At 32.1% G+C, this 11,906-nt stretch overlaps 1 long non-coding RNA gene across 1 annotated transcript; it reads right to left on the minus strand.

The window, feature by feature from the left end:
• Positions 1-5,789: 5,789 nt before the first annotated feature.
• Positions 5,790-10,476, minus strand: LOC124366557. The gene is made up of 3 exons (XR_006922827.1): positions 10,388-10,476; positions 7,573-7,830; positions 5,790-5,998 (listed from the first exon to the last, which is right to left on the minus strand). It is a non-coding gene; the product is annotated as an uncharacterized LOC124366557 (long non-coding RNA).
• Positions 10,477-11,906: the final 1,430 nt, after the last annotated feature.

Below are 11,906 nucleotides of genomic sequence, written 5' to 3' on the forward strand. Positions count from 1 at the left end.
TTATTTTTAAAGCCTTAATTTTATGTTACATGAAATACCATAGTTCGAAGTATCACACAAACTAATATAATATATTAATATTATTACCAAAGACCGACAGAAATTTAATACTATTGGGGATTTGTATTACATAACTTTTTAAACTCCACTGATAATGGGTATTTTAATATTTAGTAGTATATTTAAAATACTATTTAAACTATTATTTCATCACTGAGTTGGTTTATGTAATACGTTTGTAAATATTTAATTTTCTTCAAAGGTTAATAAATAGCGATAATTTATAATATAGTATATTCTATTATTACTATTCACACGTTGATTTGGACTATAATTTGGGAATGTTATAATTACAGCAATGATGCGTGCAAATACAGAACTGTTAATCAAATACATTTAAGTTTACTCTACACATACGTTACCATGCGTTTTTAGTAATTGTATACGCTTATATTAAAATTAAATTTCGTTGTAATATCATATTTTGTACTAATAACATGAATAATAATATCGTGACCAACACACAATTTTTTTATTATGAAGTGCATTAGTATTTAATGTTTATGTAAATATTATTACGTTCATTATACAAATTAATTACTTGTTATTTTATTTATTATTATTTACTTCAATTTTTTTCAAATATTGAATTTTAGAAAAACATTATACATTTTCGGTTTTACTTTATAGTTATAGTTTCTTTTCAAACTACATACTGTACGTGTATTTCGTTTTTAAATGTCATATACATTACACCCAGTAATGAAATTATCAAATTTTCATAATTTAAAATAAATTTTGTTAATTTGTACAAAAATAAGGCAAAAATTTTTACAATATATTTGAAATTTCTATTTTTTTTAAGACCACTTCGTAAAGACTAAAAATAATTGTTACACCAGCAACTATATTCATTTATAGTGATATTAAATATGTTATTTTGATTTGATTGTTATGTTTTTATTATTTAGTTTCATTTTAGTTTATTTATAATCGGGTAGTTGTTAAATTATCAATTGAATATATTATTTTCTTAACAATAATATGATTCTGTTTAGGCAAATAATATTATGAATTTTATTCCTATATTGTGATTTATTAAATTACTCCACTTTTAGATATTTTTGTTGTTTTCCAAATTGATCTGTTTTTGTGTCAAGAACATTATTTAATGCTTAAATTGAAATGTTATTTATGTTTGTTTTGTTTAATGCATTTAAAAACGTTTCATTATCATTCGTTTATATTACTAGTTTAGTTGTATTAGTTTACTCGTTATTTTTTTATTAAATTTAATCTAAAGAGTGTGTCATTTTATTTTTTTATCTAAAAACATGTTAGGTTGCACTACTTACTACAATTCAAAGTACTACACGAATTTAAAATATTCTATCAATTTTATCTCATTAAAGGAAAACTGATATACTTACGTTGAAGGTTTATATGATACAAATATATTTCATATATATATATATATATATATATATATATATATATATCTAATATATATACAACCGCATGTGTAACTGACTGACTGACTGACTCACGTATACTAATTCTAACCTACTTCCAGATGAGTTAGAGACTTGAAATTTGGTACACAGATAGCTTTCCACGTGTAACCACCAGGAAAATCCCGAAAAGTGAGAATTTTTCATTTTCAACCCCTCAAAAAAATTCCCAAAAAATCGCGCATTCTTCACCCCTGCAGGCATTTTTTGTAAGCCCGATAGCGGGCGAACCGTTGGAGCTAGCTCGGATCTGACGGAAAATTCATGGTCAGGAATGAAGTGAACTACAAAAAAGGTCTAATGACTTTTTGCTCTATCTTCCATGGTTAAGCGACAAAACGCTCGAACATTTGAAATTCCAGAGATTTTTTCGATAAAAATAATGTTTCAAGCCCGATAGCGGCCGAACCGTTGGTCGTAGCTCAAATCTGATTGACCCATCAAATTAGCAAATTGCGCGATCTACAGAAAAGGTCCAGTAATCTTTTGCCCTATCTCGATTGGTTTGGCCGAAAAACGTGATTATGTACAATTTTGTTGTAACTTTTACGCGAAACTTTTGTTTTTGGGGTCGATAGCGGCGAAACCATTGGTCGGAGGTCAAAATAAGACTAACGTTTTATTTAGGAAATAAGATGACCTACAAAAAAGGTCCAGTGACTTTTTACTATATTTCCCTTAGTTTGACCGCAAAACGCGATTAAGTGAAAATATTGGACATTTTCGCCTAAAAATTTACATTCCGGGCTTGATAGCGGCTAAACGGTTGGTCGTAACTCAAAACAAATTTTAAACGGGATTTAGGAAATCACGTGATCTACAGAAAAGGTTCAGTGACTTCGGGAGTTGGCTGAGCGTTAGCTAAGCGTCAATAGTAGATAGGGACAGAGGAATATTTATTATGTTCACAGACACAATACCCTCTAAAAAAGGCCCAAGTGTGTCATTAACCCCCGGTAATATTAACCCCCCCCGGGGATTTCCTGGTATGACCTGATAACCTCCTGTACATTCAACCCCCTGATGTGTTAACCCCCCTGGTAACATTAAACCCCCCCAGGGAATTTCCTGCCATGACCTCATGTCCGAATTTTACCAGTCACCAAATCTCTTAACCCCCCCCCCCCTGGGAAGATCCTGGTATGACCAGATAACCCCCTGGAGACTTATCCCCCGGTAACGTTAACCCCCCCTGGGAATTTGTTCATATGACCAGACAATATCCTGACGAAATTAAACCCCCTCTTGTCTTAACCTCCTTAACATTAATCACCCACCCAGGGAATTTCTCGCCTTGACTAGATAGTCTCCTGGTGATATTAAACCCCCTGTTCGACTTAAAATACTGCCTTGAGGTCGGTTTTTATTATGTTTATACTAAACAATTCAAGATAGCTGACCCGTGCAGACTTTTCTCCCGAGCTCATTTCTGGCTAAACCATAGGTCGTAGATCAGATCTGAGGGCACAATCGAAAGACAAAATTAAATTTCCAACAAGAAAGGTCCAGTCACTTTTTGTCGTATCTCTAACGGTTTAACCGCAAAATGCCCTCAAAGTCAAAAGTTTTTACGAATCCGGAAAAAAATCTATGAAAAAGGTCAATTTTTAAATCCCTTGTCATTTACTTAATGTCCGGACTTAACCAGTCACCGAATTCCGCTTATCCCCGAATTTGCAAGCGTTTACTTTGGGGGCCTGGGGGCGTAGCCCCCAGCGAGCCGAAGGCGAGTATATATATATACAGAAACACGCATTTAATTGATAAGGGCTGTTATAAAGTGTTTATTATATTTTATACATACTTTTTATTGTTTTGTTACTATTTAAATTTTATTTTCATTATTTAGTTTTTTGCAATATACATTTTTAAATATTTAAATTTCTTGGTTGCTAATAAATATCAATAATCAGTTTTTTGTTTAATTAGTTTTATTTTTATTTTATTTTACTTTTCACTTGTTGATTTACACTTTATGCTTATTTAATGTTTATGCTCAGGGTACATTTGCATGTGAAAGCAGAGTTGTTAATGAAGTATTTTTATGTTCATCTACACAAAAACTGCCATGCTATTTTCCATATTTAAATACTATATTTTATTTATTGTATACACAATTACTTATTAATTTACGTTATTTAAAGCCAAACCTCATTGCAATTTCACAGTTTTTTTAATCTTTTACTAATAACGTTGCTATTATGATCGTACGAGCAACGCGATTTCCATGTTTCTTTTTTATTATACAGTTAATTAATATTTATTAAAAGGTTTGATAAATATTATTACACTTTTATATTATTTTGCTTTGTGTGTATTTTTACTTTTTAATTTGCAATAAATTATATTATTGTTAATACTAAACTTCTATTTACTACAATAACTAAAAAATGTTACGTTCTAGTCATGAATAAATAAAATCCGAAATTTTATTCCTCGTACATTTATTGGCTGAGCATTAGTGAAGTTTTTATACACAGTTGAGCGTGCAAGAACAGAATCGTGAACCAAATACTTTTAGGGTTCCAAAAACGTTTCACTTCGTAAAGATCAAAAATAAAGGTTGGGCCATCTTCTAATAATTATATTGATTTATAGTGTTATAAAACAATTTAACATATTAATCATTTTTATGTTATTTTTAGGTAAAGCATTATTTTTTAATAATATTTTATATTAGTTAATTTATTTATAGCAACTTCCTTTTAAGTGCTATTGTAATTACTTAAATTATTATGTCTATATTGTATGATGTTGTTATTCATAAATTGGATGTATCTTTTATTGCTATAATTGACTTAATATATTATCGGAAGTATTTTTACTATTTTCTAAATAATAATTTTGTAACATTTTAATACAATTTTAGTTTTAATTCAAATATTTTATTTAAATCATATATACTTTTCTGTTTTTAATTCGAAAATACAGGTATACACTCACATATGGCAGTTTTAAAAACGAAACTAACTACTGAACAGTTTTTAAACGAATACTAAGAATTACTACTAAATTATTTGTATTTAAAGTCGAATTTGAAATATGAACTGTTTTTAATGACACACTATCTCTACATCGCACCTTTCACTGGTCAATATTTACAATAAACAAGTAGGAGTTTTAAAGAATCAAAAATAACCCCATTGCTGCATTAAGCTGCAATGAAGTACTGAATACCAGCATGAAGTATGAATACTGTTGCATGAAGTATTAGCTCAAACAAAGCCTTCATATTCATCAGTCAAAGGCAGGCAACATAAAAAGGGGATCATTTTACTGCACAATCGGGGCACGGGTTTAAATTTAAGCCTTAAAATCGTAAGCATTTATTATTTGTTGAGATGTCATGGCGAAATATAAATCTTTGCAATCAAAACGTCAGAAAAAAATAAGAAAATACCAATGCAAAAAAATAAAATGAGAATAACGATGTCCGATTTTGAACGCACGCTCAATCCGTAAGCTCTGAAACTTACAGTCTGTCACTATCCAGATATTATGTCCTTATATTAGCAGAATAAAACGGGGCGACCCAATTCAACGTGGATATTCTTATTAGTAAACATTAAGAAATAAGATTTGGATATGTTGAAACATGAAGCCTGCTAGAACGAATTAAAATGAAGAGAAATAAAGTGGTACTTTTTATCAAACCTTGTATCATTTTGCCAAGGGACACTATTTGATCCAGCGCATAAGGCAAGAAGAACATAAAAAGCCTCGTTTCTTTAAAAGTCTCCAATCATAAATGGTCTTGAAATTTATTTATAGTACCAATATTGTGGAAGTACAACACAACACTTCATTAATTACCTTCAGGATAACCACAAAAGAAAAAAAGAAATTTTGCAGAAATCAAACTGCCTTTCCGGTAGATTATTAGGTGAACGTGGGGTAGATAAAACCCGTTTCATTGAATTTAGAGCGAAATCTCACAACGTATACAATCTGTCATATACAACAATGAGCGCGTTCGATTTAAACGGTAAATAAATATAGATTAGTAATAATAATAATACCATTAAAAATTAATGTTGAATAAAAAACAGGCTCAAATGATGTAAAACTATTATAAATGCAAAATATCAGTTATTCTAATTCGACTTTAAATACAAGTAATTTAGTAATAATTATTGGTTTTCGTTTTAAAACTGTTCAGTAGTCAGTTTTGTTTTTTAAATTGCCCTGTGTGAGTGTATATTTTTGACATTAAAAAAAATTATATATGATTTAAATAAAATATTTTAATTAAAATTGTATTAAAATGTTACAAAATTGTTATTTTGAAAACAGTAAAAAGTTTGTAAATGTAACCAGCTTCGAGCATAACAACTTTGAAAAGTATAATTACTTAATATTCTCATTCTAACATAGCAGGAACTAATAAAACAATCGCAATACGACACGAAACATTGTACACACATTACGATACAGACTACTGGCTGGCTGGTAGTCAACTTCTTGGTATTGGCGATCGAGCGGACGTCCTGTAAAATGGAAACAGTATTAAAACATATTCTCCAACGCTATTTTTGTGAACTGTAATAGAATTATCATAACTATTGTATTTAAGTAACTTTCATTCAATTCCAAAATTTATTAAATTAAATCAAAATTAGGTTTTTTCCTAAACCACGTCATTACATTTATCGCAATATAAATTTACACCATTATAGCAGGTATTCTCCATAACCACCAGACAGCATTAAGTGGACAGTATTGAGCTAATTATTTAGGAACGTATAGTATTCATTCATATAAATCTGTATAATAGTGGCAATAATATTCTTCATACTGCGTAATGCCACTTTACACACTAAATACAATCGATTCTCCAAATTTGCAAAAAATTCAATATTTTATTTGGTTTTATACGTTAACTTTCGTATTATCAGTTTTCTAAAACGCAAAGCAAATCAATTATACCGATTATGCTATTATTTCGCAACTCAGTTACAATAACAGCCCTAACACATGATATTCAATTGATTTACAACAAAGGCGTACTGAATGTCGTAAACCTCAATGAAGAAGCGTTACTTTTTATAATTTAACAATTGTGTGCAATAATTACCTAAGATTTCAACATACAATAAGTCATAAAATCTACGTAAAGTTGAATCAATAAAGGTTTTCAGATAAATTTCTATAACGTATAACTGCATTGTAGACCGCTCCATTTCATCAATAACTCATGCCTTTTTTACATCACTACTGTAACTCGCACGAAAGTAGTCCGATGACATACGAGGCGATGTTGTCATATCGCTACTGACCACCAACACTGTAATGACGTGGCTGTGGTCACATAGTCTACTGTCTGCTTGATTTACATGTAGTATCCAAACCAGATGAATGGAAACAAATGTTTTATCATAACAGCTAATGTTTGTTTATTACAACAGTTGTTGAGACGGTTAAGTAATATACATGTAAACTTGGCAACAGGACTGTTAGAACGTGTAGAGAGAGTATTCAGAAGCATCTGCCATCCCAGGAATACATTCTTGCGGGTGCTCTAGTGGCAGGTTACCACGTAAGCAACGCTACAACAACAGCCGAAGTATGATGATGCTAACATTTTAACTAGTCGTTAATGTCATAATAGGCAAGTATTTACTTTCGTTCATTACCTTACCTACACTTATCACGATTAAGATTTGTATTTTGTTTAATAAATTTATACTGTCAGGGGGAAATGTATTCAAATTATTACGTGTTGGAGTTTTTATAATCCTCGCAGTCTCTTTCAGAATTAAACCGTGATCGGAAAATCATGATAATTGAGATACTAAAAATACAGAACATGATACACATTATGTGACACCTCTTTATAGCGTTCGGAGTTGTTTTTAATATTGCATAAGCAACAAATTATTGCAGTCTCAGTGACGTCATTTTACTGTTTATGGCATTGTAATAACTGTGGTTGATTAAGTATTAATTCAATGTGTGTTAACACACTTAATCGTTAAGTGAAGTAAGTTTGTAGAGTCGCAATTCAATATTTTTCAATATGTTATTCTTGCCATAAACACACACTCATACAGAGGAATATTACCTACGAGTATTGCAGAAACGTTTTCTTACGAAGTACTGTTCACTTGGAGGCACTGCTCAGTTGGAAGAGGTTCTAAGCAGCTAAGTTTGGACGGCACAGTCCTCAGCGTTTAGCTTTTCTAGCATCACTTCTTTCTTTCGGCTATGGTACAAAATTTTCTCTTCATGGTGGGGGACCTGTACCACATAGTGCGGACGTCACCTGACGTCGATTAGAATGTTGTTGAGCATTTCTCGTTTTCCCTATCGCGTAAACCTTCTGAAAAAACATAGAATTATATCAGAATTAACCAATAAACAGTTACCAATTTTAAACATGTGTTTTTCATTTCCTGACCACAGGATCAACACTGGTCTGGTGACTGTTGTTTTACGGCTATGTAACTCTCCAACTTAAATACACGGTAGGCCTACTATGCTCGTAGTCGCAAATTTCCGTCACAGTTTATAAGATAACCTCCAGAAGCCCAAAGCTGTAGCCCATGTGGTTATTGACTATCGGTATTCAGGCACTACCAAAGCTCTAGAAGCTATAGGAGTTCCCTGATGTGTTGACTTTTCAGCCTCTTAAAGTTCCCGGCCACTTAAAGCTTCTAGTCGCTAAGAGGGCTCGGGTTCTAGGATCGTTTGGTATAAGAAACCATCTAGCCACTAATACTCGCGGCTGCTGAGTTCGTAACCTCTGGGAGTTCCTGGCTTTAGGAGTTTCAGCTTTCGGCCTCTAGAAGACCCCCCACCTCTTAGAGCTTTTAACTGTCGGAAGCTCCAGACACTGGAAACTCGAAAATCTTAGAAGTTACAAGCCTCTGAAAGACACCAATCTCTAGAAGCTCTCCAAATTTGAGAGATCAGGATGTGCAACATTTCTTGGCATTTTGAAAAATCTTACTTCTGGGAGATTCTAATCTCCAGAAGCTCTTAGATACTCTACAGGTCGAAAGCTCCGGCTTCTATAAGTGCTTTGACTGTGAATATTACTTATCTTTAACATTTTCGAAACTAGAAGCTTTGATTATATATAACAACTACCGTCCAACTTATACTTTTCAACTTGTGGAAGCCCCTGAGAGTTTGGCATCTTCAGGAGGTCAGATTATGAAGATGTAATATGGTGTCACAATTGTTGCCCCCTTAACTGTGTGCTTTTTAATTTAGAATATCAGCTTGTGCAGCTTTTGGTAAATAGAAACCGTTTTGGCCTACAAGATATAGGCCAAAACGGATATAGCTTACAAGAAGCTGACATTTGTACACTCCGGCAAATCCAGGACCGAGCCGGTGTCTGATCTGTTATGTCAGGTAATTGAGAACACATGCGATTGGTACGTGTATAATGTGTTACTGTAGTGCGTCAGTGCTTTATAGTTATGGCATGTTTTGTTTTAGTGCTGTTTATCAGGTAGGTGTATGTTTTGTTTAAATCAAACGTTCTGTTGTTAAATATGACTGGCTTGTTCATCTCAATGTTTTTGTTGTTTTGTTTATTTATGTGCATGCTTCATCTTATGTCTTACTTTTCTGTGAGCCACAAACGAGCTCGATCCATTAGCTTTCTTCGTGAACCAAAACGGAAAATATTTTATTAATATAATTATTTAAATTTAATTTAATATTGTGAATTTAACTTGTTTGTTGCGAACAGAAAATAAAGAAGGAAATATAAAGAAAATGAGTACAACATACTTGTAAAGACCCGGTTAATTTAATTATGAAATTATCATATTGTATTTTGCTTTAAAACTAAACTTTTCCCTTTGTTTTTCTGAAAAGCCAATACTAGAAAAAATGTAATTTTAGATATTTATATACCCATCTGAGTAGTCTAGATAAACTGAGTCGTTTGTCTTGGGGACACAAATATTGATACGGAAAAGTTTCTTATGAAACTACAGCATTAACACCGACTCTTGTTTATTTTAGAACACTACTACTCATTATTTTTATGTAAAAATTTAAACATTCAAATGTTGTAGATGTATATAAGGTTGCATAGGACAAATATAACAACAAAAACAATCTATCTGTACGGCATGCCATAATAGTACATTTTTACCCAAACTTCAAATTCAAATGTTATTACTGTTTCAGTTAATCTTTTAAAAAGATGAAGTTTTAATCGTTTTCCAAACAACTAATGTGTGATGAAATATACAACTTTAATAAAAAAAAAATGTCTAGACATTGTCGTTGTTTAAAAAACGTGGGTTTGATGGAAATTGTTCCCGTTGTTTTTTGTTTTCTTAAAACTCCCATATCAAAAATGTGGGTAATATTGGACGAGAAAATATTCCATACATGCCTGGAACATTTGAATATATATAAAAAATACCCATTTAACCATATTATAAAAGTTATGCTGTCGTTCTGTTAAAATACTATTTGTGAAGTAAAATAAATAATTGTAAATATTCTTAAAACATTCACTTATTGTGCACACTTAAGTCTTAAAATTGCTACTTTAGTTGTATACTTTTACTTAACAAATTGTTTTTCACTGAAAAGTATTTGTTTAAAAAAACGCAAAGGTTTGTTTTTCTTTTTTGTAAAGATTTACAACACAGTGATAGAACTAAACACTGTAAACACCTACAGACAAGAGTAATGCAATACTTCATTCAATAACTAATTCATATAATTACAAAACTAATTCAATAATCTTATAATCATAATAATTAAGAAAATGAAGGAACATTACATCATTATATCGTATTTATTTTACATGTGATTTGGAACATTTGTTAATATATTGATGATATTTTTCAATGTGCTGCGTAATATATTTATAATTAGTCAGTGACCATTAAAATGTAATATACCTTAGTATAGTGGAACAACACTGCGGGTTGAGGGGAAACACTGGCAAGTGTACTGTACACGCATATAGGCGTAGTGGCAGGAGAGGGGAGGAGGCTGTAGTTCATTCACTATCTGGTGGTATTTTATGATATCACGACGGAAGTTGTAAAAGCCTTGACATTATCATAATGTTTATGATTATTGTATGTATTGCAGAAACTTGCTGAAAGACCTTGAAGATGGAAGCCAATTAATGACAATACGTGAAGAGTATACAATTGAAACGGACAAATACAAAATAATTGATTCGTAAAAAGAAGGTTTCTTTGGTGTAGTGGTAGCGCGCTCACCCGGAAAATGAGAGATCCGAGTTCGAGTGCCGGCGGAGCAAATATATATATATATAGGTCTATATATATTCCAGTCAGGGAATCTCGAGAGTTAAATGTCGAGAAACCATATCGTACGAGCAAATAGTGCTGTGGTTTGTAACAGTTCTATGTTTAAAAACAATTGTCAAAAAGCTTCAAAATTCATAGTTTTTAGTTAAATTTTCAAACCTTTTCCGGGGGTGAGCCCGGGCCCATCTTTTTGTTGGAATACTCCCCACCCCATCCTCACCACCAAATCCTGGTATGTCAGGCACCTCCAAATCATGAACCCTTCGCTCATCTATGCTTGTCTTTAATCTCTAGATGCTTGTGGTATACACCACAAATACCATCCGCTTGGAATGCCTCAGAGAAGCTCTGACTCAAAAGTACAAAGTTAAATTTTGTAACATCGTCTTGTCGTCTGTCATCTTTGGGATGTAGTCCCAATGTACGCAGCTGTTGGTAAGTCGGGATTCTAACTTCTCGGCCGCCAAGAGGAACCATCACTGTGATTCTTCGAAACAAACAGAGAATTAGCGGCGATAAGAGCAGCGGGAGTTACACTGGGTTAGTAATCTATCAGATCTCCCTCGTTTCTGTTGGGTGAAACAAAAGTCAGGGTAGTAACAACCCCACCCTTTCCTTTTCTATTTATACTTGTTCCCCCTAGTCACCGTGATGGTTGCTGGAAATGTAAATATATCATGTTATCTTATGAGTAATGTATATGTAATATAATCCTAGGCTTGTAAATCCAGAGTAATATATGATCCATAAATCCACAGACTTGTGGGCTGATAGGCTTCGTGTATTTAATGAGTTCTAGTTCTTTAATTGCGCCATATACTGAGGTTTAACAGTAGTTTTATATTTCCAGCTATTAAAGTTGTTTGTGTTTTATGCTAAATAAGTTTATATTTCTTAATTTAAAAGCAGAATCACAGTTTTTTTAAGTATACATTGTTTATAATTATTTTTTAATTTTGTTTGAAATTTCATAAAACTTTTTTAAGTACTAAATACCTACATGACAGTTCAGAATGTAAACAATATTTACAAAATTACGTATAATTTTTTATGGCACCTAGTAGGCTACCATACAACCTTACTAGGTTTGTATACAACCTTAAATTATCGGCAAAGCTGGATTTTGTCAAGTAGATGA

Source organism: Homalodisca vitripennis, chromosome 7 (genome assembly GCF_021130785.1).
Source record: "Homalodisca vitripennis isolate AUS2020 chromosome 7, UT_GWSS_2.1, whole genome shotgun sequence".
Classification (NCBI taxonomy): Eukaryota; Metazoa; Arthropoda; class Insecta; order Hemiptera; family Cicadellidae; genus Homalodisca; species Homalodisca vitripennis.